General features: G+C 40.8%; 1 protein-coding gene across 3 annotated transcripts in view; it reads left to right on the forward strand.

Annotated features, from left to right (window-relative positions):
* LOC115461459 (protocadherin-7-like) overlaps window positions 1-27,328 on the forward strand; it is a 1,080,138-nt gene that overhangs the window by 718,562 nt on the left and 334,248 nt on the right. The gene's annotated exons all lie outside the window — the stretch shown is intronic.

Genomic DNA, 27,328 nt, shown 5'->3' on the forward strand with positions numbered 1-27,328 from the left:
AGAAAATGGAAGTTATAAAAAACCTAACCTTAAATGGCTGCATGTGTGTGGATGTGTCAAGTGACGCTTAGAAAACGTCTCTGGCTGTGATGAACTAGGGCTGATACCGGGCAGACTTGTATGGTCTGTATCTCATACATGGCAATCTGGTTTAGGATGGGCTGGAAAAGGCTTACACAGCAACTTCAGTGGCTGGAACATAAGGACAGTGATGGACAGATTTTTACAGTCTGTGTCCCACAAATGAGAAGACGAATAGAGTAGAGTGGGCTTCAACAGCAACTCCAGCAGTTGGAAGATAAGGATACGGCCAGATAGACTTATATGGTCTATGTTCCAGAAACACGATAGACTATAATCAAGTATATAATATCACACTCTTTGATTTAATCATGAATTGATAATGAGTGTGACTATTGGGCAGACTGGATGGACTGTTCAGGTCTTTATCTGCCATCAATTTCTATGTTACAATTAATCCTCTTTGCTCCCGGGCTGATGAGCAGACCTCAGCTCTGACACAGGCATGAGCATCGGATGTCACCTGACCTACTGGCAAGCTGAATATTGGCAGATAGTTGGTTAAGCACTATTTAAGCAGTCAGCAGCCATTCTGGTCAGTTAAATAGCACAGAATATCGGAAATTGTAATGATCTGGAAATTGTAATGATGAGTGATGTGATTAAATTTGCAGATGACACAAAACTAATCATGTACCCCCCCTAATTCTATCAAAGTTGCTAAAAATTGTGCGCACAAATTTGGGTGTGCATGCAATTTGCATGTGCAATTTAATTGAACATTGAGCCAATTAGCACTGATAATTGGCTTGTTAATAACCAATTATCGGCACTAATTAGATTTAATCAAAATATATGTGCATGAATTTAGGTTTCGGATCTGTGCCTAAATTTTATACTCAAGTTCAAAAAGGGGGCATAGAAATGGGAAGGTCATGGGCGAAAGGAGCATTTCTAACATTTATGCATATTGTTATAGAATGAGGGAGGATATGCACCGAATTTAGTCACATACATTTGCACTACATTTCAGTTGCTGCAAATGACCACCCCTAAAGTTAGGTGCGATTCCCGGGCGTAAGCACTGTCCTTTAAATCACACCTATCTTTAAGCATGACTTATAGAATAGCGCTTTTTTTAGCGCCATATATAGAATTCACCCTTTGATGTGGACAAGTGTAAAGCAATGGACATTGGGGAGAATAATCCAAATTGTAATTACTTGATGCTAGGTTCCACATTAGAAGTCACCACCCAAGAAAACAATCTAGCTGTCATTGTGGACAATATGTTGAAATTGTCTGCTCAGTGTGTGGCAGCAGCCAAAAAAGCAAACAGAATGTTAAAAATTATTAGGAAAGGAATATGAAATAAAAGAGAGAATATTATAATGCTTCTGAATCACTCCATGGTATGACCTCACCTTACGTATTGTATGCAATTCTGGTCACCACATCTCAAAAAAGATATACTGTAGCAGAATTAGAAAAGGTTAGAAATCTTCAGCTTGGAGAAGAGACTGCTGAGGAGGGATAGGAGAGAGGTCTACAAAATCCTGAGTGGATCAATTGTTTACTCTTTTAAAAAGTACAAAGATGAGTGGACTCCATCAAGTTACATGGTAATACTTTTATAACAATTAGGAGAAAGTATTTACTTTTATAACAATTAAGAGAAAGTATTTTTTTACTCAACAAATAATTAAGCTCTGGAACTTGTTGCTGGAGGATATAGTAAATGTAGTTAGTATATTTGGGTTTAAAAAAAGTTTGAACAAGTTCCTGGAGCAAAATTCTGTAAACTGCTATTAAGGTAGAGAAGGGGAAAGCCACTACTTGTCACATGGGTTGGTAGCATAAAGTCTTGCTTGCTACTATTTGGGATTCTGCCAGGTACTTCTGACCTGGATTGGCCACTGTTTGAAATGGGATATTGAACTAGATGGATCTTTGATCTAACCCAGTATGGCTATTCTTTGGGAAAACTCTCCTCATTTGGAAAATTAGTCAAGTATTCACTGGAAACTGCAGTGCTTAGGAACAATACAGTATCTTACCATATTGCCAAACCAAAACAGAGGATGCTGCAACACCCTCAGGCAAATAATGATATCAAATGTAAAACAAATGTTGAGTAGACATACTACATACAAGGGGGTATTTCTTTATTATGATTTATTTACTGCCTTTTTGAAGGAATTCCCTCAAGGCGGTGTACAGTAAGAATAGATCAAACAAAAGCAATAGGCAATTACAGCAGTAAAAAATATTCAAATAACAATACAAAGTATGGCATAGTATACTACTTACAATGTCAACACAATACGTAATAGAATATTATAATTGATAGTGAAGGGTAAAGCAAAGATGTAACAGGTAGAGTTAGAAAGTAAGGTGACTGATTTAAAGAAAGTTGCACATGAGGTCACAGAGATGGTTAAATATTATCTCAGCTGCTATATTTTGCACGAACAGTTGTGTAAAAATTATTTACTGGTATTGACTGCTATGCCTAGATGATCAATCTTTGTACTGTAGTTACAGTTAATTGAAGATATCTCATAATGAAACATGTTGTATGTCTTGGATTGTGTCTTAGCCTCTGGTTTTGTTTTTGATTCTTTATTTTCTTTTCCCCCTTGTTGCTTTCACTCAGTTGCATTACAGACTCCACAGCTAATTTATCTTGTTTAGCCGTCTAAGATGATGGAAGCCAGACACAAAAGCAAAAAGAGAGCTAGAGGAATTCTAGGTTTATTTAATGATGAGTGATTGCTTTGTGGAAATAAAAATCAAGTAAAATACCAATTATTTATCACTATTCTTTAGCACTTGCAGGACTAATGAATGGGGGAAAAGAATCAGCCTATGTGTTGTAATACCTCCCAGTACAAGCATCCCCCCATCCTGTGCAATCATCATTTCTCCTTCCCTGCACCCCCACCCCAGTGCAATCATCATCTCTCCTCTCCTGCCCCTCCCAGTGCAACCATTTTCTCTCCTCCCCCACCCCTCTCAGTGCAACTGTCATCTCCACCCCTGCCCCCCCCCCCCCCACAATGCAATCATAAATTCGATCTCACCTATCTGCCTTCTTCATCTTTCTTTCCATTTTAATCATGTTTTCTCTTCCACCCTAGCACAACCATCACACCTCAACTCCAGTACAATACCTACCTTCCATTGAGGATTTGGAGAGCAGCACACCTTAATTATATTTGCCATATCTTCTACCTGCTTCAAAGTTTTAACTGTATAGTACCGATTATGTAAGCTGGCAGAGGAGGAAATAGCTGCATGTATAAAGATGCTGTTTTTTATTTCCTTCTGGGTAGAGGAGAATTGAGCTGTTGGTCAAGGGTTAGGGTGAGAATCACTGGAAATATGTTGATATGCAGTACCATCAAGCATGAGACATTATCCAGATTCATCTCCACATTTCAAGAAAGAGCCCTTAAGTAGCATTCGAATACCTGTTCAGAACAGTGTGACAATAACTGTACAGTTGATTTATCTTTTCACCTTTCATCTTCTGTTTAGTCTTTTACAGGACGATGATTTGGTATAAGCCATTCAGCAACATGTCCACATCTCCATAGCATTACTTGTAGCAAAACAAGAAAGTTTACATTTAAATTCTGGAAGTAATCTATAGTTAAACAATATTTTAAAGTGCCCAACACCAAAACTATTTGTATTTGACTAATGTGTTCTAGATAAATGGAGTGTGAGGGGTCCTCAAAGAATGAAGCCCTTCTGAGGGTCCTAGAGGAGGCAATATCAGGGTCATGGTGGCCATTTGAAGATCTTTTGAGGTTGATATTGACACAGGAAGCTAGCTGCTTTTTAGACATTGGGAGTAAATGAATAAGAGTATAAAGCCCCTTTGAAAATTTTGAAGGGAGGGGAGCAGGATCATTAGCCACAGTAGAGAGTACACAAAATGTTAATAAGAACACCAGTAGGTGAGTTAATTTTTTCAGAGAACATCAGTAGGTTTGCTATACCTATTACAGTATCATTGGGCCTGATATTTGGCACTATTTAACCAGCCAGAAATGGTTCCTGGTCGGTTTCCAGCTAAGTGCTAATATTCAACATGAGATAGCCGGTTATCTCTGTTGAATATTAGTACTTAGGGGGAGATTCTATATATGGCGCCTACAAAATCAGTGCGTAAGATTTTTCTGACTAAGCATATTATATAAGCGGTGCCTAGATTTATGCACGGTATATAAAATAAGCTTAGTAGATACGCCAGCGCCTAAAACTACTCACCTCTATTTACACCAACAAAAATGTGGCATAAATCCCAGCACATAGATTTACGCACACTGGGCCATATTCTATAACTATGTGCATCAATTATAATTATTGTCAATTAGTGCTCATTATTGCTTGTTAAATGCTGTTATCAATGCTAATTAGCTTGTTAAGCCAATTAAATTACGCGTGTTATTATAGAATACACCTGGATTTCAGCGCGGATCTCTAGGTGCTGTATGAAATCTGGTGGTTAGTGACTAGCCACTAACCAGTTATGTCACATGACTTAGCCGATTAAGTGCAAAAATATAGCTCTAAACATGTGTGCTACTTTTTGTGTATACCTGACCTTGATTTGTGTCTGCCATTTTCAGGGCGCGGACCGTGGGAGTCTGCCTGGCGCTGGCCCCGCCTCACAGCCACTAGCCCTGCCTCCCACCACCAGCTCTGCCACCCAATCTCCGCTAAGCTTCTGAGGATCCCATCCTTCTGAACAGGATTCCTTTATGTTTATCCCACGCATGTTTTTAATTCCGTTACCGTTTTCATCTCCACCACCTCCCACGGGAGGGCATTCCAAGTATCCGCCACTCTCTCCGTGAAAAAATACAATTACTGCTGTAAATATTCAAATAGCAATACAAAATATGGTATAGTTACTACTTACAATGTCAACACAATACGTAATAGAACATTTTAAAGAAGGGTGGAAGCAAAGGTGGAACATATAGGTAGATAGATAAGAGAGTAAGAGGAGTTAGAAAATAAGGTGACTAATGTAAAGAATGGTGCACATAAGGTCAGAGAGAGAGAGAGTTAAATACAACCACACAACCCACCGAAACAGCTAAATACCCCCCCTACACCACCCTAGTTAACACCCCTTCTCTACCTTCAAATATCCTCCTCCTACCACCGAATGTATTTAAGATCCTCTCTTGATAATGTTATAACAACACTCTGTTGGCCACATAGAGCCTGCAAATGGGTGGGAAATGTAGGGTACATATGTATTAAATAAACCACATCAACCCAACCAATCATCAAAACACACCTCCTAAACTATCCTATCTAACACCATCTTCTATAATTCCTCATCCATCTTCTGCTTTTTGATTGTATCCAAGATCCTGTCATGACTTTGTCATAACAACACTCTGCAAGCCACATTGAGCCTGCAAATAGGTGGGATAATGTGGGGTACAAATGCAATAAATAAATAAATAAACTGGCTAAGTTGAGCAGTTAAGATAGGCTGCGTATATAGCAGGTCTATCTTTAACCGCTGTTAATTTAACTGGCTAGTGCTGAATATTTGCTTAGATGGTTAAGTTGCAGCAGCAAAAAAATAAATCCGGATATTCAATGCTGCTTGACAGATATGACCTGCATTGCATATCTGGGGTCAGCACAGCCTGTGGCAGCTAACCGTACTGACTCCCACTGGCTGAATATCAGGGGGAGTGACTTTTATGCATTCCAGTGAGTTACCACAAATCACTGTGTGAGAATGATTTGCAGTAACCTAATGTAGGGGCTCATTTTTGAATGAGAAAAGCTTTCCAAAAAGTGACACAAAGCGGCAGATGGACTTTCTTTTTGCCAAGACATCCAAACCGCTATTTTCAAAACCCATTTTTAAGACTCTTTCTATGCAGTTCATCCAAATCACAGGGGGACATGTTGGGGCATGTTGGGTGCAAGATTTGAGTGTTCCCTAAACTTGGACATTTTTCTGTCCTAATGCAACAAAGCAAAAACATAAGGGGCTAAAAGATGTTTTGGTTTATACCAGTTTCAGTCATGACTAAGTCACAGAAAGGTGCCCTAAATGACTACTGGAGGGATTAAGACATGACCTCCCCTTTACTCCCCCAGTGGCCACTGACTTCCCAAAAATGTGAAAAAAAGTGCATACCAGTCTTTATAACAGCTTCAGATGTTATGGAGCAGCAAGCAGGTCCCTGGAGTAGCCTAGTAGCCGGTGCACCGCACTGTAGAGAATGGGGACCCAGGCCCATATCCCACTTTAACTGGTACACTTGTGGTAGAAAGTATGATTCTTCCAAAACCCATGAAAAATCTACTGTACCCACATATAGGTGACACCTGCAGTCATAAGGGTACAGTAGGTTTGTGGTGGGTTTTGGAAGGCTCACCATACAATATAAATGGGTAATGGTGAGATGTGTGCCTGGGATCTTTTATGTGACGTCCACTGTAGTGCCCCATAGGGTGCCCCACTGCTCTGCTGGGATGTCTGTGTAGCCATTCTACTAAGAATGTTGCCCTCCTGCATCCTAATGGGCTGTTTTTGTGCATTTTTCCTTTGGACATTTTTTTTAAATGGTCCAAAATGATAGATGCACTGAACACAATTACATTTAGCAAATGGCTATTTTTGAAACAAAAAGATAGGCATTTTTCTGGTTTGAAAATTGCTGTGTTCGCCACTTAATTTTTGATGTTTTCTGTGAAATGTCCAAAATCATATTTAGATGTCCTATCGGAAATGCCACTCATAATATTGATAAGCTATTTTGCTTTGTGATGAAGGGTTGCTTTTGTGGTAATAAAAGTGTGTGTTATTATTAACATAGTAACATAATAAATGACGGCAGATAATGACCTGTACAGTCCATCCAGTCTGCCCAACAAGATATAGCATCCATATAACATGTGTTAATGTCATAATGTGTTATCACAGATTACTAAGGGGCCCGTTTACTAGCAGATGATAAGCCCCTAAAATGCAGTTTTCATGCAGTAAACTCCATGTTACTTATGTTATCCTAGTGTGTCATAATTACCTTGCGCTAACTGGATAACATGGAAGCACCTAGCACCTCCTAACTAGGAAATAGTAAGTACTCTTACATTAATACTCTGTAGGTGCCACATGAACAAGATAATATTAATTCAAAACCTGCAAATTAAAAAAAAAAAAAAAAAAACCAAAAGGCCTAAAAAGTGCCATGTTAAATCTAGGCTTAGTGCACAGGAAAGTCCCGTTTTAAAAATGTGTTAAGCCCAGATTTTACCACTCTTTAGTAGAAGGGCCTCTGGCTACTGTATTTCAAGAGAACACGGTCATAGTATTAAAAACAGAAAAGTTATTAGAGAACCTTAAATTCAGTGTTCTATAAATTGTGCACTGCTTGTATAGATGCGATACTCTTGTTTTATGCTGTCATAAACTCACTCCTTGGATGTATTTATTCTAGTTAATGATTTCAAGGGAAATGGATGTTCCCATATATATCTATATCTGTCTATAGATTGATAGATAATATCTAGACATATACTGCTGGATTCTATATATCACACCTAGTGTTTCATTTTGAAATATAGGTGTATTCCATAACAATGCGCATAACCTAATTGATACTTAACAAGCAGTAATGAGCAGTATTTGGCAATAATTAGAATTTATGCACATAACTCACTAAGCATATTCTGTAATGAATGCCTATATTCTAAAGTGTGCAGTTCAAAAGGGGCATGGCCATTGGCAGGGAAATGTGTGATTTGTGAGCATTCCAAAATTTACACATGTTGTTACAGAATATGGCCCAGTCCACATAAATATATGCACAGGAATTTACGCCACATTTTCATTGGTGTAAATGGGGGCATGTAGTTTTAGGCGTATTCTATATACTGTGCCTAAATCTTAGAGAATATGCTTAGGCGGAAATGTTTTATGCGCAGATCTTTGAAGCGCCATATTTAGAATCTGGCCCATAGTTTATGAGTGGTTACCCTGAAGTGTGATATTTCATTTAGATAGAAACTGTATATGCCTATGGTCAATATTCAAAGACATTTATCTGCTAACTGAATCATTGCCAGTGTGAAGGATATTCATCACCATTAGCTGGATAGTGCCGCTCAATATATCTTCTGACTGTTTCGTATAGTCCAAATAGCAAACCAAGAAGTAGGGGTGGACCAAAAAATCTTCACAGCCAGGAATCAATAAAAGCAACTTTTATTCAGCAGCACACTAGTGTATGACCCGACGTGGAGCCGTGTTTCAACAGAACAACCATCTGCCTCAGGGGTCTGACACTTGCTATGGAAAACCACAAAATATAGGTGCAGAATGGTACAATTGATGAACAGTAAGCCGCTCAAGTGCTGCAGAACCCAGTCGGATGCCGATAAGCTCGCCAGAAAATATCACACATTGTTGAGGGATATTCATCAGCATTAGCTGGATAGTGCTGCTCAATATGTCTTTTGACTGCTTCAGCACAGTATATAGTGGTCCATATGCAGAGCTTAGGCGGAGTCATAGGTTATCCAGCTAGCGGCCATATCCAGGTGTTAACAGGATAAATTTAGAAGAGAAAAAAGTCTATGCTAACTTTATCTAGCTAGATGTCCGGTTCATGGTCTGAATATTGCCTCTAACCAAAAAAGCACTTATGGGTAGGCACTGAAAACAAATATTTAGCATCGGCTGGCAGCCGGGTACCAGCACTGAATATCTGGTTTCTTTTTAACCATAGTGACTGGCGTTTTACCTAACAACTGACCACCGCGGTTAAATAGCATTTTCTATGATCTGACATTTCAGCAGGGGTACTGTAGGTACCTATGAGAAATGTACAACACAGAGACAGTTGATTCTTCAATCTTGTATGGTTGTCTTGCTTGATACTGGCTACACATTTTGTTTTCATCTTCAAAGACAGATGGGAAAGCCAAGGGGTTGAGGACGAATAGGAGGAAAGAGAACGTACTCTTGTGTTGAAATCTCCCTGGCCATCGCCATGGGGATTGTTTGCTAACATCACGCACCAATGGCATTTGCCTGTAATATCTTTCACAGGGCCCAAAATAACAAAATGGGCCCTGCAACAGATAGCACATTCTGATGGCTAGTAAATGACCCTTATTTAAAAGGTTTGGTGCAATTTTTAAACTTTAAGATTCATCTTAACCTAGGTTTACCAAATGGCTCCAGAAAAAGGAGGACACATTGATCCAGTCCGGGTTTTGCTTCCATTGAAAGCAATGGAAATAAAACCCAGACTGGCTCAATCTGTCTTTTTTTCTGGAGCCATACGGTAACCCTATCTTAACCCCTAGGTTGCATTGCTACTAAAATGGCAGCCATTGGTTCCTATAATTGTGATGAAACAGCAAAAAGATGCAGATTGAAGCAGAGGGTGACAACCGTGGCTGTACAGAAACTAATTTAACAAGATGTACCAAGGCCTTTGTTTCAGTTTCCAGCTGAAAATGGCAGTGATTGTAGCATTTTCATTTAATTTCTATCTTGGAAGTAGCCCTTTAAAATTTTTTTAAAAAGTATCTAAATCAGAGGACCCTGTTTACTAAGGTGCGCTAGCGTTTTTAGTGTGCGCTAATGCTAGAGACACCCATAGGAATATATGCATGTCTCTACCATCAACTTGCACTCATTTTTAGCACATGCTAAAAATGTTAGTGCACATATAGCGCAACTTAGTAAACAGAGCCCTGAGTCTAAGAACATGAAAATATCTATACTGTGTCTGGGTCACACCATCTAGCCTAGTATCCTGCTTCTAACAGTGGCCAATCCAGGTCACAAGTATCTGACAGAAACCCTAATAGTAGCAACATGCTACCAATCCCAGAGCAAGCAGAGGCTTCCCCATGTCTGCCTCAATAGGAGACTATGGACTTTTTAATGTATTTATAAATGACCTAGAGATGGGAATAACTAGTGAGGTAATTAAATTCGCCGATGACACAAAATTATTCAGGGTCGTCAAGTCGCAGGAGGAATGTGAACGATTACAGGAGGACCTTGCGAGACTGGGAGAATGGGCGTGCAAGTGGCAGATGAAGTTCAATGTTGACAAGTGCAAAGTGATGCATGTGGGTAAGAGGAACCCGAATTATAGCTACGTCTTGCAAGGTTCCGCGTTAGGAGTTACGGATCAAGAAAGGGATCTGGGTGTCGTCGTCGATGATACGCTGAAACCTTCTGCTCAGTGTGCTGCTGCGGCTAGGAAAGCGAATAGAATGTTGGGTGTTATTAGGAAGGGTATGGAGTCCAGGTGTGCGGATGTTATAATGCCGTTGTATCGCTCCATGGTGCGACCGCACCTGGAGTATTGTGTTCAGTACTGGTCTCCGTATCTCAAAAAAGGTATAGTAGAATTGGAAAAGGTACAGCGAAGGGCGACGAAAATGATAGTGGGGATGGGACGACTTTCCTATCAAGAGAGGCTGAGAAGGCTAGGGCTTTTCAGCTTGGAGAAGAGACGGCTGAGGGGAGATATGATAGAAGTGTATAAAATAATGAGTGGAATGGATCGGGTGGATGTGAAGCGACTGTTCACGCTATCCAAAAATACTAGGACTAGAGGGCATGAGTTGAAGCTACAGTGTGGTAAATTTAAAACGAATCGGAGAAAATTTTTCTTCACCCAACGTGTAATTAGACTCTGGAATTCGTTGCCGGAGAACGTGGTACGGGCGGTTAGCTTGACGGAGTTTAAAAAGGGGTTAGATAGATTCCTAAAGGACAAGTCCATAGACCGCTATTAAATGGACTTGGAAAAATTCCGCATTTTTAGGTATAACTTGTCTGGAATGTTTTTACGTTTGGGGAGCGTGCCAGGTGCCCTTGACCTGGATTGGCCACTGTCGGTGACAGGATGCTGGGCTAGATGGACCTTTGGTCTTTCCCAGTATGGCACTACTTATGTACTTATGTACTTATGACTTTTCCTCCAGGAACCTTTTAAAACCTTTTTTAAACACATATACCCTATCCGCTGTTACCACATCCTCAGGCAACAAGTTCTAGAGCTTAACTATTTGTTAAGTGAAAAAATATTTCCTCCTATTTATTTTTAAAGTATTTCCTTGTCACTTCATTGAGTGTCCCCTAGTCTTTGTACTTTTTGAAAGAGTAAAAAAATTGATTCACTTTTACCCGTTTTACACCACTCAGTCAGAAAGATTTTAAGGTACAGTTAAATAACATTTTCTATCACAGAAGCCTTTTCAATGTGATTTTTTTTGGAGGGGGGGGGGGTCATTTTGTTATACAGTTCTTGTGTTCAACAGTGTGCTCTGTAGAGATGAAACAACCAGCCTCAATAAATTAATAATTTTCATGTTAGCAAGCTCTAAGATTCAAAGGAAGAAAGGAAAATAGCTTTTTGTTATCAGAAGAACATCATTGTAACATTTTATTTTTTGACATATTTGTGATTTATATCTAAACCATGACAAGAAAAAGTAAGAGAAGGGAAGAAGAAAAAAGACAAATAGATTGAAAGGCTTGATTAATGAGAAATAATCCATCAACCCACTGTAGATTTACTGCTGGAATTATTTATACTTGCAGCATAAGGCAAAACCTGCTATTTTAGGGCTGTCTGACTTCCCCTTTTCTGTTTTTACACACTGTTAAGGGAATACAATTTTCCTGGAAGCAAGTGAGTCAAATGCTGGATGTTTTACCTTAAAGGCATTTCTTAGCAAATATTGGGATGGGGCAGTTTCTTGTTTACACAGTGAAATATTTTTCTGCTTGCAGATGTCTCTTTTGGGAGCCATCTTTTACCTACCCTGCAGATAAAGAAAAGCAAATGGTAATTGATTTTTTTTGTGGAAGAATGTCCTCTTTTATACTCAAAGGGGGTAGACTCAAGGATAGCCTAAGGAAGTATTTTCTTTCACAGAAAGGGTAGTAGATGCATAGAGCAGCTTCCCAGTGGAGGTGATAAAGACCAAGGCAGTAAAAGAATGAAAAGGGGGGGGGGGGAACAAAAGGATGGGATAAGCACAGAGGATCCATGGTTGCAAGGATGTGAAGTTAAAGCCTGAAGTCAGAAGGCTCTGTGGCACTGAGGGCCCCTGTTACCAAGCTGCAGTAAAAGGGGCCCTTGTGATAGCGTCGGCATATGGATTAGCCACATACCAAGGCCCCTCTTATCACAGCAGGTAAAAAGGAAATGGCTGTGTAGTAAGTAAACACTTGCCACACAGCCATTTCTGGGGGAGCCCTTACCCCCACCTATTTAAGAGGTGGTAGGGGCTCCCGTGCTAACCTGGCAGTAACCAGGCAGCCCACAACTCTGCCCGATTACCACCAGGTAACATCCTGGCAGAAAAATAAAATTCCGATCGCACTGGAAATGGTGCGTAACTATGCTGTGGTACTTCTGTCTTGAAGCAGTATAGATTGCTGATGACGTTCTAGAGTGGCCCCTAAGGCCCTGATGCACAAAGGCAGCCCTAAAATATGGCTGCCTCGGTAAAAAATGAGCAATTCGCAAACAGTGAGGGATGCACAAAGGAGATCTCATGCAAATGAGCTGCACAGATCCCCCCTTTCTGCATCACTCGCTGTTTGCGAGTCCGAGCTGTTAAATTGATTTGAGAGCTCTGATGCACCAGACCCTGACACCCCTGTGCATCCCTACAGCTTCCTTGCTAGAACCCTCCCCTCAACTCGCCTCCCAGCCTCACGACCCACCCACAACATACCTGCTTCTTGACCCCCCCCCCTCCTCTGTGACCCTCTCTGGCCCTTTTTTAAAAATTTCCCTGGTGGTCCAGTGGACCCCGACCACCCCCTCGTGGCCCTCCCTGAATCATTTTTTAAAACATTTCCCTCTTGGTTCAGTGAACCAGACCCCTTCCCCACACACCCTCCCTCCTGATCCCCCTGCACCCCTCCCTGTACATTTACAAGAGGTGGAGGCAGGAGCAACAACTCCCCCCTCCTGCCTCAGGCCGCCTGGAACAAAATCATGGTGCTCAGGCCATGCCCAATGCATCCTGGGATGCGCTGGGCAGAGCTTCCATACCACATAAGGGAGTTTATTCCAGCTCCAAAGACACAGCCTGAAAAGCCTCAACCAGATGTGAACACTGGGCACTAGCTGTAGGACCCCCAAATAAAAAAAAAAAAACATCATCCAAATAATGGACAATAGAATCAAAACCAGAAACCTGCTGGACCACCCAATGTAAAAAGGAAGAAAAGGTCTCAAAGTATGCACATGACACAGCACAGTCCATAGGCCTACCGTTATCAAAATAAAATAAATCTTCAAAATGAAAATCCAACAAAGGAAAAGATTCAGGATGAACTGGTGAAAGTCAAAATGCAGATTCAATATCTGCCTTTGCCAGGAGAGCAGCAAGGCCATGCCGCCACACCATATCAACTACCTGATCAAATTAGGAATATTGTATCAACAAAGCTCTGTGTCAATAAACAAATTGACACTAAGACCACAAGGATAAGACAAATTATGTATCAATCAATACTTTCCGAGATCCTTCTTCGGTACAATGCCAAGGCAAGATAAAACTAAATTAGGACAAGGTGGAGCAACAAAAGGACCAGCAATACAACCTAAACTCAACTCCTTATCCAATTTCCTGTGGACCACATCACAAAGAGCAGATACAGAAGGGGCATTACAGCAATGATGACTCAAGACCAGGCCTCAAAAATCTGAGCAGTCTGAACATCAGGATAGACCTTCAACCAAATCCACAAAACAGTCAATTGAATGGGAGATGGGACCCTGCGAAACCCCCTCCCAAAGAACAAGCAGTCCTCCCATTTCAAACTGCCCACAGCCCCCAGTCCCGAGCCTGAAGCAATGAAAGGCAGCATTGTTGCCACCACATTGGCTTCACAGATGTCAGTAACAACAGCTGGGCTGGTGACATCTCCCTGGAATCCCAACTGGAAGCTGAAAGGAAGCACCAACCCTGCTGGGACTAGCTAGTGAATAATGCCCAGCCCCAATTTCTGAGGACTAACTAGACAATCCAACAAGTACATTCCCACTACATGGCAACACCCTTGAAGGAGTTCTCAGCTAACCATTCATCCACATCCCAATAGCCCATTGCATCCGACCTGCCCTTGGTTAGCCCTTTGCGGAACTGCTGATCATAATTGAGCCAGGACCACACCCCATAGGTCCTATAGGCTCTTAAAATCAAATCTGCATATTGCAGCAATCCAGAATACAAGCTAGGCTTAGCCTCACCCAACACACTCACATAAATATTTAAACCCATCAACCATTTTGTCTTCATCCTTCCATTTCTCCCTCCCTTCTTGCTCCTTAAACAATAAAGGGAATGGGACTTGATATACTGCCTTTCTGTGGTTTTTGCAACTACATTCAAAGCAGTTTACATATTATATACAGGTACTTATTTTGTATCTGGGGCAAGGGAGAGTTAAGTAAGTTGCCCAGAGTCACAAGGAGCTGCAGTGAGAATTGAACCCAGTTCCCTAGGATCAAAATCTGCTGCACTAACCACTAGGCTACTCCTCCATCAACATATATCCCCCCTCAATAATTTTTGATGCATCTTTTGAGAAATCTGGCAATCAAGCAGTGCAATCTCAGACAAAGTTTGCCCCCTCCTGAATACCCGCACAACAAGAAGAGCCACCAGCAATGCAGCCACCGGCACGACCAAAAAGGATGCACGGGGTAGCACTGCACCCAAGGAAGATGACGATGAAGAATCTGAAGAATCTCACAAATCCGAAGAATCCTACACCTGCATAGGATCACTTGGAACCCCCCTTCACTGGCGCTTTTCAACATCAAGCCTACGTACCGCATGGTACATAAGTACATAAGTAGTGCCATACTGGGAAAGACCAAAGGTCCATCTAGCCCAGCATCCTGTCACCGACAGTGGCCAATCCAGGTCAAGGGCACCTGGCACGCTCCCCAAACGTAAAAACATTCCAGACAAGTTATACCTAAAAATGAGGAATTTTTCCAGTCCATTTAATAGCGGTCTATGGACTTGTCCTTTAGGAATCTATCTAACCCCTTTTTAAACTCCGTCAAGCTAACCGCCCGTACCACGTTCTCCGGCAATGAATTCCAGAGTCTAATTACACGTTGGGTGAAGAAAAATTTTCTCCGATTCGTTTTAAATTTACCACACTGTAGCTTCAACTCATGCCCTCTAGTCCTAGTATTTTTGGATAGCGTGAACAGTCGCTTCACATCCACCCGATCCATTCCACTCATTATTTTATACACTTCTATCATATCTCCCCTCAGCCGTCTCTTCTCCAAGCTGAAAAGCCCTAGCCTTCTCAGCCTCTCTTCATAGGAAAGTCGTCCCATCCCCACTATCATTTTCGTCGCCCTTCGCTGTACCTTTTCCAATTCTACTATATCTTTTTTGAGATACGGAGACCAGTACTGAACACAATACTCCAGCTGCGGTCGCACCATGGAGCGATACAACGGCATTATAACATCCGCACACCTGGACTCCATACCCTTCCTAATAACACCCAACACCCAACATGGTGCAGCTGCTTTATAAATTTCTCATCATGCAAATGCTTTCCCAAAGAGCGATGATGCCGCCCACTCTCCCCATGCCCCCCCCCCCATGTTCCCCAGACAGACCCCGAACCACCAAAACCAACCCCACAGACCTTTGCATACCCAACTGAAAAATCCAACTCAAATCATCAGGCACACCAAAAGTTCCAGCCATCTCTGATCATTCAACAGGAACAGTAGAGATGCACCAGCTCCATTTGAAGGGCCCATAATGCCCAAATGAACAGGCCTCCCAGCTGTCCCAGGCACTGCAGAATCCCCAAGAAACACTCCCCCTACAGCAGGAACCTCTCTGAATAGACCACCTGAATCCCCTTGAGTAACCCCAGATGTCTTCTTCCCATTCCCCTTCCTTTTCTCAGGACCAGCAGCCACAGCACACCAAGACACCCCGCCACAATCTCCACACCTTACCCCCACACATTTTCTCCTTACTCACCACCCCCATAGGATATGAAGACACACTTCCCTACACTGCTGTTGAGGCTGTCTGCGGAGCTTTTGACCCCGAATGAAGTGCTTCTTGTTGAGCCCTAGTCCCAGTCTGAGAGTGCCTTTTTGGTGCCTTGGTTCCCCAATGGTGCAGCCTTTCGCAGTGCCATAACAAAAGTAAAAACAGAGTGTCAACACAGCAAGCCCATACCAGCACTAGGACTCAGCTTTCTACAAACCTCCGGTACTACAACACACAGCCACCATCAGAAAAACACTGTCAAAAGTTGACTCTGGAAGAAAGGAGGCACCGGCCTGCACAATTAATGCACCCACAACCAGATTGGAAAAGAACTAAAATACTGGCTTGACACCAGACAAATAGCACAGTAATGAGAGCTGGTAAGAGACATGAAGACTTTCAAAATCCTGACCTGATAAAATGGTGATAAAGGAAATGCACCCGACTAAAATCTACCACAAAATGAAATCCAAAATTAATTCCTAAATAGTCCTTCCATCCACACCAACCACCCCCACAAAAATTATCTACTGCCTGCCAAAAATTCTCCAAATAAACAGAACAAAAAAACCCCTCCCAACTATCCAACTCACTCTATTCCCCACAAATCGCCATGAATCATCCATTCTCCCTCCCTGACTATTCACCCAATTACAAACAGGCTAATAATTATAGCACAGTTCTGCTCAGTTGACGCTATTAGCCCATATAATAAACCACTATTTAAGTTTTAAGAAAGGGGGCATGTCATCATTTTTTTAAATAAGTAACTTAACACGCACATAAAATGGTGTATGGTAGCCCATAGCCTTAAGCTTTACATAAGTACATAAGTATTGCCACACTGGGACAGACCGGCAATACTTATCTAAAGCTTAAGGCTATGGGCGCCCATACATCATTTTTTTAAAAATCATTTTTATTGGGTTTTCAAGAAAAGTTAAACCAATATAACATACAAAACCAAAACCAAATGCATACATCATTTTATGTGCGTGTTGTTACTTATTAAAAAAAAATGATGACATGCCCCCTTTTTAAAAACTGAAATAATGGTTTATTATATATGCTGAAATTATCAATGTGTCAATGTGCAAACACCTTAAAGATGAGCTGATTTCAGCAATAGCTTCTAGTCGTCCCCATTCGTGTAGATTCTGGAAGCTAACACAATCACAGGCTTGTGAGAAACACATCTAATCTAACACATTTCATGCCTTGCTTGCCTTTGAAGAAGTCACATGTTATATATGCTTATTTTAGCAAAGAGCTAGGACTATCAAATTGCTAGATGATACCATTACAACAAAGGACGCTTTGCTTACTGAAGGGTTTTCAGTTTCTGTATAAAATGTTCCGATTTTTGTTTTTCCCCAGGGGCACTCTCTTGTAAACTGTTTTGTTCTGCACAGTTGTATTTTTTTTTTTTTGCTGGCATAAATAGGGCTCTGTGCCACTTCCAAAATGACTAGGCAGTGAGTGAATGTTAATTACATTAGCAGGAAGAGTTGGCACTTTCCTTTTCTTTAATATTTAAAAGGATATCCTGCAAAAGAACTTAAAAACAAAATTGTTGCAGACTGCATATTTTTTGGCTACACTTATTTTAGTGAAGGCTGCTTTGGGTTATCTTCTTTTTTTGACGTTTACTTTTTCATTGAGTCTTTTCTGGAATTGGCTGTGGTATTTTCAGTGGAAAACTGGACCTCACAAGGTGACCAATTTTACCATGCTCATCTGTTTCCTTAATGCCTGCGCTAGTAAAGGTTTTAAACATGGTTTGGATGAAATTCAAAACCAAGTACTACAGAGCAGAGGCAACTGAAGATTTTATTCTGCAATACTTGACGGCCACTCAACTGGGAACTGCAATTTTTCATTGTTTCTTGGCTGTCAGAAGCTGCTGTAAAATGGGCTTAAGTCAATGATCTTCAGTGTATCAGTAAGCAGCAGCAGATGAAAAAACAAACTAGCTATTTATTTCTTGGTTAGACAGAAACAAGCTTCTTTTTTTTTTTTTTTCTTTTTTCTGAACTTCCAAAAGTGACAGTTCAGTGCTCGGAGAAATGAAAACACCAAATTTGGTCATTATGTAGTGAAGGGCTATGCTTGATTATTATACATCATACACAGAAGAACTGTAAGTGCCTTTTTCTCTATAACATATATGTAAAACAGTGTATCACCATTGTTTAAACATTTTGCGGTTAGCAAGCTAAACCATGTGTTCTTTTTATATTGACATCTGTAAAAAAATAAAAATAACAAAATTATGGAGTAGATATCCATTGGGGTTTAAGCAGGCAGGTAAGGCTCCTGCCCACTTAAACCCTACTCAGTGTGTCATCCTCAGATATTCAGTGGCATCTAATCATAAAATGTGGCCAAATATCCTCTCTGACAGCCATAACACTGAGCAGTTAGTGTGGGGGCAATCCGTGGGCAGAGTCAATGGAAAAGCTGGCAGTTATGTGGGCTTGTGGCATATTCAGTGTCAGAGGCTGCTTAACTAACTGGGCAGCTAGGATGGCACAAAAAGTCAGTCCTAGCTTTGCTGCTTAGCTATGTGGGTGCTGGAACTGAATATGGGCCTGCAACTGCATATCTTTTGGATCAGTGGCTGACCTGGATATTCAGTGCCAGAACACAACCCTGGCATTGAATAATCCTGGATAGACTCAGCCTGAAGTGGTCAGTGGATGGACCGTCATGGGCTAATATCAGGGGTTATATATTTATGTAATCTCAAACTTTAGACATGTATCTGTGCAAAAGTAACACATATATATGAACCATTGATGAATTATTTTAGAACAATTCTTGATGGATTACAGTAAAACATCAGACATATAGACATCAAAAGTACTAGCACAACATAAATTAAAACTTTTCATCAATATTATAAGTGGGGAAAGCATGCAGAGCATGGCTGATGGAATTCTTTCCAACCCATCTGCATGTAAATGGCCACATGTGTGAGGAGGGAGGATGGTGGTGGTTGTCTGTGTGCATGTTTATGTGTGTCTGTGCATATGTGTTTTTGTGTTGGTATTCGTATATATGCTCATGTGTGTGTACATGTGTGTTTGTATATTGGTATGTATGTGTATGCTTTCTATGTGTCTATGATCAGGAGAGGAGAGGAGAAGGCAGTTTGAAAGGTGCAGTTCCTTAATCACTATGTTACAGTGAATCAGTATATGCTTGCTGCAGCAGTTTGAGCTTCTTCGCCCCTTTAAGGGAGTCTTTTACTAAAGGTTAGCTTGAGTTATTTGCAGCAGGGCCCATAGGAATAAAATGAGCCCTGCTGCAGATAACTAGAGCTAATCTTTAGTAAAAGACCACCTAACTGTATTGGGTTATTTTTTGGAGAGGGTTCATTGCTCTGTGGGAGTGGAGGAGTGGCCTAATAGTGCAATGGGCTTTGATCCTGGCAACTTGGGGTCAATTCCCATTGCAGCTTCTTGTGACCTTGGGCAAGTCACACCGTTTATTGCCTCTAGGGACAGAGAAATTACCTGCATATAATGTGAACAGTGCTGCTTATGTCCAGTAGCACACAGAAATGATTATTATTAGTAGTAGTCTTCTGCCTCCTACCAGATGCAGAAACTTCCCTTGCACAGTACAGAAACTTTCTTCAGATCATCTCCTCCCTTCCTGTGTCTAGAGCTGCCCTTTTCCCCTTCTGTCCTCCCATTGGCTGAATCCTACGTACAGTTTCAGCTACTTATAATGAAAACATGCAAGGCAGGCTCACTCACTACAGGGGGAGGGAGGTGACATAAGAACTGCAGATCGAGGGTTTTTAAATTCAGAAGAATGTCCACACATATAACCTATTATTCTACCTTCTGGCCAATCCTAATTTCCCGAGTCCTGAGCATATCTCACAAGGTCCCCCTAAACATGTGGGTACAAAAAAATTTGGCCCTGCATCCAGCAAAAGATGTTACTAGGCAATACATATAGCAACAGGAATCATAAAACAAATGAAATACGGAGATGGGGAAATATTAACATTTCCTATGCATGAATCTGTGGGGTCTGCCTGTATTTGTGTGTGTGCATGTTTTTATCTGTTTTATTTTGTGTGTGTATGATTGTCATGAGTTGTGTCGAGGAGACACTTGTAGGGCAGCAAGTGTGAGGGGGTAGTTTAGATCTTATAAGGGTAGTTGGGGGGACTAGTTTTATGGATGGGGCAATTTATGGGGTGGTGAGAAATTTGCAATGAGTAGTGTTTAAGGTTGATATACTTTGTTGAGTGTTGTGTAAGTTGTGGGTAGGTAGATTTTGAGTGTGGGGCAGTTTAGAGGAAGGTGGAGAGTTAGGGAAAGTTTTTTTTAAAGTTGGGAAGTTTGCAGGTGCCAGTTTTGGAGTGGTATGGCAGCTACAGGGGATATTTTTTGGGTATAGGGCAGTATGTTGAGTCATATGGCAGTTTCAGGGTATAGTTTTTGGATGTGGGGCACTTGAAGGAGGCAGTTTTTGTGGATAAAACAGTTTCAGGGGAGTATTATTTGGAACTGGATCAGTTTTGGGGTTGGTGTGCAAGATATGAGTATTTTGGGGCTATGGGAACAGTTTGGGACTGGGGCAGTAGTGAGGGGAGCACGTTTTCAGGGGTTGGGGCAAATTGAGTTTGGTAAGAGTGGAGAATTCTAGTTTTTAAACTGCCTTGCTACATTTCACTCTAAGGGGGCCCTTTTACTAAGCCACGTTGGCGCCTACGTGAATCTAACGTGAACCAATTTGGAACTACCACCCGGCTACCATGTGGCCCGAGCGGTAATTCAATTTTATACGCATGTCCAATACGCATGCCGGAAAATATTTTTTATTTTCCAATGCGTGTCACTAACCGGGCGGTAATCGGCAGTGTACACGTGCTGACAATTACCGCCCGGTTAACGCGCGAGACCTTACCGCTAAGTTCCAGATCTTAACTATTGAGTGAAAAAAATATTTTCTCCTGTTTACCATGTAACTTCATGGAGTGTCCCCTAGTCTTTGTTCTTTTTGAAGGGGTAAACAATTGACTTACGTTTGCTTGTTCTGTTTTGTAGACCTTTATCAGTCATCTCTCCCCAAGCTGAAACGCTCTTCTACATATGAGAGGAGTTCCATTCCCTTAACCATTTTGGTTGCCCTTCTTTGAGCCTTTTCTAATTCTGCTATATCTTTTTTTGGGATACAGCAACTAGAATTGCACACAGTACTCGAGGTCACACCATGGAGTGATACAGAGATATGTTATAGATGAACATATAAATACAAATTTATTACACACCAGTTTGATAAAACACTTTCTCTAGAAATACATTCTGCTCTCTGACGCACGCCATTTTGTTTTCTCTTTACTGCTGTGCAGATTAATAAAGCTCTTACTTGGGGGCGGGATTGTAGAGACATAAACTCCGGTATTTTGTGTTTTCAGTGGTACCAGAAACAATGCTGTAAGGAACAGATATCAATAAATATAAACAACAAATAGTTGGATGATTTATTATGCATTTATTTATTTTAAAAAATTATAATCCCCTCTATCCCATGTTCTAGGCTGAGTACAGGTTCACACAATACTACTAACAGCAATAAAACATGAGACATTATAAAATTAAAACAAATTAAACAGCAAAATGTTATACATTGCATTATTCAAAAACCAACAGTATTTTCCCATGATATAACATAAGGCTAGATAGGAGCCTATCCTGTCAGTTGCTTCTTGTGTCTGTGTTGATGCAAAAAAAATATATATATGCCATAGCCTACCTTACTTCTTAACAAAAGGGATTCATATTACTACAAAGCCTTTTTATTGTTTTTGAAGACTGTTAAAATATAAGTACAGTTATCCTAGTTTGCTTGTGATATCTTCTGAGCTTTCTAGCATGAGGCAAAATACCAAGTAAAATTAAATAACCAAATATAACAATGCAGATACAGGGCAATAATTCACAGAAAAGAGCAGGCAGTTCAAACCCGTGTCATACCATAAGTATAGAAAATGGCATTAGGAAAAGAGCTTTCTTAATAATTGTGTGCTGCCTTTGCTTATTACTGAATGCATTCTTAAGTGACTTCAGTAGTGCTCAGAATAATTAATAAAAGCCTTGCATATAAGTTGAAATATATTCTCTCTGTCAGTGGTTCTATAGATAATTTATTCAAAAGAGACCGTTTCTGCCTCTATCAAACGAAGATTGAATTGTTAGGAGAGATAATATTCTTCCATTATCTTGAAATTAATCTGTTTCCTATGAAAGTGTTGTATAAAACCATCTCTTTAGATGAATATTTAACACTGATGAATCCACAGGATCATGAATTATAGTAATTATGGTCAATCGGTCCTCCTCTTGTACTGTGTTTTAGAACAGGCATGTTTCTGAACAGAAGCTATCTTAGGGGCCCTTTTTCAAAGTGGCCTGCAGTAATGTGAGTGAGTATATTGAAAGCTCACTGGACCATTTCTCCATCAGGTCTGGAAAAAAGGTGGATGTGCGGCAAAATGAAAACCAGCGCACATCCATTAATGGCCTGAGCCCTTAATGCCACCCATTGACTTAGCGGTAAGGGCTCTCGCGTTACCCATGCAGTAACCATCCAGTGTGCGCCAACTGCTGATTATCACCGGGAATGACCCACGGTAGAAAATAGAAAATTATTTTCTACCGCATGTTTTTGGCATGCGCCGAACTCAGAATTACTGCCAGATGCATGTGCTATCTGGACAGTAATGCCAATTTGATGCATGCTTCACACATGTAGGCCTCTACGTGCCTTTGTAAAAGGACCCCAAAAAGAGATGTCTGTGGGTCTGGGGCCAAACTGGCATGACCCCTTCTCAGGCAGACTCTATCAGTCCTTGAATACTTGGCACCTGGTGTCTCTATCTGAGGAAGAAGGGTGTTAGTAGATGAGATTCCTCTCCCTTCCTTTTAGGAAACTCCCTAAAACAAGTGCAATTGTAAACAAGGCAGGTAGTATTTATAAAAGATTTATTGATTTGTGCTACTATAAGTTCATAGAAGGTACCATCAGTACATTTAAAGTATTAATCCCCCTGAAGCATAACTATCCAAAACCAAACAGAATCTATTATTAATTACTACAAAGTATCAAATAACCATTTAGATAATTTGGGGTGCTAATCCTCACACAGTAATACCAGTTAGGTAGGAAAACCCTTTTGTCTCCCCCATGTTCCATTAACAGCTATCCTTCCTTTTCCTCTCTCACTGTACCCAAGTCTCGTCCATATGTGGAATGCAACTAGGCCAGTGGCTGCTGCAGTTTCTGGGAGGATCAGTTATACCTGGCCTGTCTCTGCTTGTCTGCTGTCAGATCCCAACATTTTTGCTGCAGACTCCACCCGTTCCACCCAGGGTCATCTGTTCTACTGCTTCTCAGCTGCTGAACTCCACTCCACTTGGGGGACTGCCCACCATTTCCTTTCAGTAGCCCCTCAAAATCTTGCAGTGTCTTCCATGTTGGAAGGGATTTCCATTAGCAGGAGTCACCATCCCGCTATGTCCATGGCTCAGTAGTTCTAACTCTTATTGATTCCAGCTTGCAATTATTCTAGCTATCTGAGCTCATGAATTGCAGTTCAGTTTGAAGGGACTCTCTCAGCCACCAAAAGTTAGACAGGAAGATACAGAGAGACTGCATACAAGCTCTCCTGCCCTCTTTTTTAAATTATCAACCTGAATCTCAACTGTTCTAGGTTTAATTCCTAAACATTTTGATTGCGGCGATAATCTTCCCTCCTTTATCCCTACAGTCTTTTCATGCTCCCCAATATATGTCCACACACACACACACACACACACACACACACACACACACACACACACACACATATATATATATATATATATATAGAGAGAGAGAGAGAGAGAGAGAGAGAATTTGTCCAGATGAGACTGTATAATAAATCCCAATAAATAAATAAATAAATATATGATTTTATAAAGTTCTAAATAAATCTAATATTATAACTTTAAGGCTAAAAACAGATATAACAGGTGCCATAATTAGATTAAAATAAAAATGACACTACCTGTATCTGGGTTATACCTGTTTGTTAGGTTTAAAGTCCCCTATTAGTGATTGAAACTCACACGGGTAGCAGCCAGAGAGATGGATTGATGCTTTCAGTATCAATTTGTTTTATTGTTTTACTCTCTCTATCTTGCTACTATTTGACAGTGGTGTTTCTTTTTGATGTGTTAATTAGATTGACTTGTAAATTACCTTGCAATCTGGTAAGGAAAAGTAGTATATTAAATTTAATAAACCATATATATATGACCCCATCAAGGTGGTTTATATATCCACATGATCAGTCTTAAATAGGGAAAGGAGGATGGGATTTGATATACTGCCTTTCTGTGGTTACAATCAAAATGGTTTATATACAGGTACTTAGGAGATGTTTTACTAAGTGACGGACGGTAAGCCCAATGCGGCGTTACCACTCACTAATCCAGAACTATCACTGTCCCAACGCAGCCACTGGCGGTAGTTCCAGCTGGAGCGTGTGTGATTTCTGGCGCTCCAAGAATGTTTTTCCCCTAGCAGGGCACTAACACAGTTGCCGCGAGAGCCCTTACCACCCCCTCAATGGGTGGCAGTAAGAGCTCCCTGGTACATGGCCACACAGTAAGAGTTATCTTACCGCTTGGCCATTGTTTATGGGGGCTTTTTACCCACTGCGGTAAAAAGGGCCCTTGAGCGTGGGGGAAAATGACCCCTGCTGCAGGACCCTTTATCCTGCAGCATAGTAAATGGACCCCTTACTTTGTACCTGGGGCAATGGAGGGTTAAGTGACTTGCCCAGAGGCACAAAGAGCTACAATGGGAATCAAACCCAGTTCCCCAGATTCTCAGGTCGCTGCACTAACCATTGGGCTACTCCTCCACTCCACTAAAAGGATAAAAGCAATACCTAAAATAAAAATAAAAACAGTGATAAAACCCATGTTTTGCTATCCAGAAGAGAACAGATACCAATTAGCATGTCTGATCACCATTTATGCTGTTATACACTGCAGGAGTGTCCAAATGCTTCCCTAGGGTGCTTGAAGCTCAAGCTAGCTGAAGAATAAACCTCCACCACCACCCACCACAACCCAAGAAGTATTTCAGTAATGCAAGACCATGTAAGAGAGACAAAGAGACATATTTTCAAAGCACTTAGACTTACAAAGTTCCATAGTAACCTGTCTAAAGTCTAAAGCGTTGGCAAGCCCAATGCAGGCTTACTGCTCACTAAACTGGAATTAGTTCCCAACCCCAGCATGCGCCATTTACGGCACTTCAAAAATGTTATTATTTTTGTAGTGCCAGTGTTCACTCGATAGTAATTGGGCAGTGCCACGCGGGTTAGTGTGAGAGCCGCAGTGGGTGGCGGTAAGTTGCTCCCAACGAAATGGCCGCAAGGCAAGTGCTTTAAAAAGAAAAAACAGTCTTTTACCTACTGTGGTAAAAGGGGGCCTCAGTGTGTATCAAAAGCACGCACTGATGCCAGCACAGGCCCCCTTTTGCCACAGCTTAGTAAAAGGACCCCTAAGTGCTTTGAAAATGAGCTCCATAGTCTTATTTATTTATTTATTTATTTGTTGCATTTGTATCCCACATTTTCCCACCTATTTGCAGGCTCAATGTGGCTTACATAGTACAGTAGAGGCGATCGCCAATACCGGTATGAACAACTAAATAGTGAGGTTAAGGTAGCGAATGATCAAGTGTGATAGACATATTGGGGGTCATTAGGAGGAAGAGTTAGGTTATGTCCAGTACGAACTTATATATTGTTGTGTTGCGGGGTTAAGGCATTTAGGTTATGCCTTTCCGAACAGGTTAGTCTTTAGGAGTTTCCGGAAGTTTAGGTGGTCGTATGTTGTTTTCACGGCAATTGGTAGTGCGTTCCATAGTTGCGTGCATGGTATGTTCTGCTTTTCTCACAGATATGTGAGCTGTTGAGTTAGAATTGAACTAGTTTAAAACAAAAGTCAGGGCCAGCCCAGTGCCTCACTACTAGTAGTGTACATTGCCACATGGAATGTACCTAGATTTGGTAGTTACTGCAGGATGTGTGAACGCATCCTGCAGTACACCATTTTAAGCTGCATTAGATACACATTATTTCTTAAAGCAGCTAAGTAAAAAGGGACCCTTAGTGATTAACAAATTTGTAAAATTGTTTTATTTTCTTCAAGACAGTAATAGCTTTAGGTGCTGGGACATGGTTCCTCTTCCTGTTGCAGCTGGAGCTTACAGGATATCAGTTGTCATGCACCAGAATGTTATTGCATACCTGCACTGAAGCAGAGGTTTAGAACTTTGCCACACTACGTAAACTCCAATTTTGAATAAATGTCATCATTTATTTAGCTTTGTGTCTGTAGGACTCTCCTTTGCTGTCTTTGATTTATCCAGTGGTTACTTCCTCCTCTCTTCATAAAAGAGACTATTACTGATTAAATAGGGCAAGACACATAAATGCTGTTTGAAATCAAATGAGTCAAACACTTCTCTAGATGCTGAGGAATTTGCAGTGGTAGTGGTCATTTTTTTATTATCAAAAACTGCTGAAATAAAGAATTGTAGTCCACTGCTCACATATATCTGTGGCTTCTCAGGGACCCTAGCCTTACAGCTTAAGAAGACCTGTCATGTATCAATAAAAAATCTATTGCAAGGTGGGTGTTTGCACTATAGAAACAGACAAGATAGCAAGAGGGCCAGTGATTATTCTCTTTCATATGGACTCAGATTGCATTTTTTCAATATTGTCATTTTTTACATAATGGTCATTGTGAACCAATCAGATCCAATGCATGATGCAAGTTTTGACTCATCTGCTAGTATAGCTTCTTCTCAGAGTGGAATCTCATTGCCGTGTAACAGTTGAAAATCATTTTAAAATAATGACTTAACAGTCAAACAGTTTCAGCGATGCAGTGCGAACATTATCATTTTGCTACAGGCAAATCTGAAAGCTGCATAGTACTGCCAAAGTAGGTTTTTAAATTATTCTTAATGTGAAATAGCTCTTACAATTTATGACCACTATTTCTCTGAAAAGAGAGTACTTAAAGGAGCTTCCCCTTTGTTTCTTCTGTTCATTAACTTGGCATGTTTCTTATGAATATGTTTTTGTTAAGATCCCAGGTTCTATTTCTGGAATGTTTTTTTTTCCTCACCC

Source organism: Microcaecilia unicolor, chromosome 2 (genome assembly GCF_901765095.1).
Source record: "Microcaecilia unicolor chromosome 2, aMicUni1.1, whole genome shotgun sequence".
Taxonomy (NCBI): Eukaryota; Metazoa; Chordata; class Amphibia; order Gymnophiona; family Siphonopidae; genus Microcaecilia; species Microcaecilia unicolor.